This window comes from Elephantulus edwardii, unplaced genomic scaffold (assembly GCF_000299155.1).
Source record: "Elephantulus edwardii isolate Elephantulus edwardi_28Jun2011 unplaced genomic scaffold, EleEdw1.0 scaffold00166, whole genome shotgun sequence".
NCBI classification, from domain to species: Eukaryota; Metazoa; Chordata; class Mammalia; order Macroscelidea; family Macroscelididae; genus Elephantulus; species Elephantulus edwardii.
This window is the reverse complement of record NW_006399916.1, coordinates 3,962,858-3,965,388: the sequence shown is the minus strand read 5'-3', so window position 1 is coordinate 3,965,388 and position 2,531 is coordinate 3,962,858. Positions and strand designations below refer to the sequence as shown.

The 2,531-nt window shown below is 38.3% G+C and overlaps 1 pseudogene; it reads right to left on the bottom strand.

The window, feature by feature from the left end:
- Positions 1 to 899: 899 nt before the first annotated feature.
- On the bottom strand, positions 900 to 1,790 carry LOC102877050 (annotated as a pseudogene).
- Between the last annotated feature and the right edge of the window lie 741 nt (positions 1,791 to 2,531).

Here is a 2,531-nt window from a genome sequence, read left to right as displayed (position 1 = left end):
TTCTAGATATAAGTCCCTTATCTGACATGTCATTACCAAATACTTTTTCCCAGTCAGTGGCTTCCCTTTTTACCCTGTTGGAGAAGTTTTTGGATATGCATGGTTTTATCCCCCCCATTTTCATTTTTTAAATTGTAATTTTAATTAAAGTTTACAGAAAAGTTGGATTTTTCATTCATTCATTGTTATACATTTTCCTCCCTACTTCTCCCTATTTGCCTTTTTTTTTAAAAAATCATTGTTGCATAATTTCCTCCATCTACCCAACCCTCCCCCAGTCCACTTTGCTATACACCTCTTATTCTGAACTTTTGTCATACGTATAATGCATAGTCAAATATTGCTTTTAAATAGTTCTTTCCTTAATCTATTCCAATGCAGTGTTCATTATTTATCCCTTCTTTTCTTAGTTTGTTCCCAACCTTCATGTCAGTCTGTTTTATAACAGTGGCATTATGCAGTGTTTGTCCTTTTGTGATTGAGGTATTTCACTCAGCCTAATGTCCTCCAGGGTCACTCATGTTGTATAATATTTTCTGAGTTCTTGTTTTTCAAAAAAAGTACTGCATAGTATTCCATTGTGTAAATATATCATAGTTTTTCTAGCCATTCATTTGTTGATGGACACTTGGGTTGCTTCTCTTTGCTATGTAAATAATGCAGCAATAAACATGAGTGTACATATATTGGGGTGGCAGCGCTGGTTTCTTTAGGGTATATTCTTTTTTTTTAATTTTAAAATCATTTATTGTAAGATAATTTACAAATATCTTGCTGTCTTTAGTAATTTGAACAATGGACCAACAATCTCTCTGACAAGGACAGCATTAAGCATAATGAAATGAGCTGGCTTAACTTTTCTTCTTTACCTCTTGTCTGAGGATGACACTTGATTTTCATTAATCCAGAGCTGCAGCACCAGAGATGATTTCAATCAACTCCTTTGTGATGACAGCTTGGCGGGTACGGTTGAATGTCAAAGTCAGTTTGTCGATCATCTCAGAGGCATTCTTGCTGGCATTGTCCATAGCTGTCATCCTGGCACTTTGTTCACTAGTGGTGGACTCCTTCAGAGAGTAGTAGATGATGTTTGCCAGAGTGTATTCTTGGTAATTTCATAGCACATCAGCATCAATATCATCATAGATACTCATGCTTTCAGCACTTGCAGTTGTATTAAGGGAAAATATGGGCTTTTCATCAGTCTTATAGGAGATGACAGACCTGAATCGATTGAAGATGATGGATCCTTCATCAAATTCATAGCCAGAATTCAGCAATTCAAGAGCAATAACTGATGCATCTCCAAAAGTAGGAGGCTTCCTTCCCACTTCTTTAAATGTTACCAGAAATTGGTCCGAATGAGTCCTATGCAAGATGCCCCTGATTTTATTTCCAATCCCAACAATCATAACTTCTTTTCCAGCTGCTGTAAGCTCGGCCACCTCACTTTTTATCTGTTTTGCAATCGAGGAATGAATAGCACCACAGAGCCCTTGATCTGAGGATACACCAGTAATGAGGTGTCTCTTGTTTTCAGGAACCTTAATATCAGCTTTCTCATAGAGCGCGAGAGATCCGACTCCATATACTCGCGCTGGTTTCAGCTCCCTCTCTGCTCGGGCATATTTTGCTGCTGCTACCATTTTCATAGACTTGGTAATTTTCTGAATGTTTTTGATTGACTTCAGTCGCCTGGTAATATCCTTCAAAGTTGCCATATTTCGAACCTGGGTCCATTGTGGCTGCACAGCCCAGGCCGAGACAACGAGGTTTGCCCGAGAAAACATGATGGTGCAGGCCTTGTTGAAGGTCGGGCAGACAGACCCTCACTGCGCACGCGCAGAAGTCTCTAGGGTATATTCTTAAGTAGTGGAATTGCTGGGTCAAATGTTATTTCTGTTTCCAACTTTTTGAGAAAGCACCAAACCACCTTCCAGAGTGGTTGTACCTTTTTACACTCCTACCAGCAGTGAATAGGGTTCCAATTTCTCCACAACCTCATCAGCATTTGTTGTTTGCAGCTCTGTTGAACTTTGCTATTGTTGCTGGGTTGAGATATCTCATGGGTGGGATTTTGAACATTTTTTCATGTTTTTGCGATCTGTTGTCTTCTTTGGTGAAATGTCTGTTCATATCCTGTGCCCATTTTTCTTTTGGGTTGTTTACCTTTTTCTTATTGATGTGCCCTTATCAGATATGTCATTACCAAATATTTTTTCCAAGTCTATGGCTTTTCTTTTTACCCTGTTGAATTTTTTTGATGTACATAGTACATAGGGATTTGATTCTTAGAAGTTCCAATTCATTTATTTTGATGGTTGTCGGTTTTCATTTTCTTGGAAGACTGTTCGTACAGTGGATTATGGTTTCTATAGTTCTTCCATGCTTTTCTCTAAGGAAGTTTATAGTCTTTGGTTGTACTCTTAGGTCCTTGATCCATCTTGAGTTAGTTTTTGTGTATGATGTGAGGTGTGGATCTTGCTTGAGTTTTCTACAGATACTTTTCCAATTTTGCCAACACCATTTGT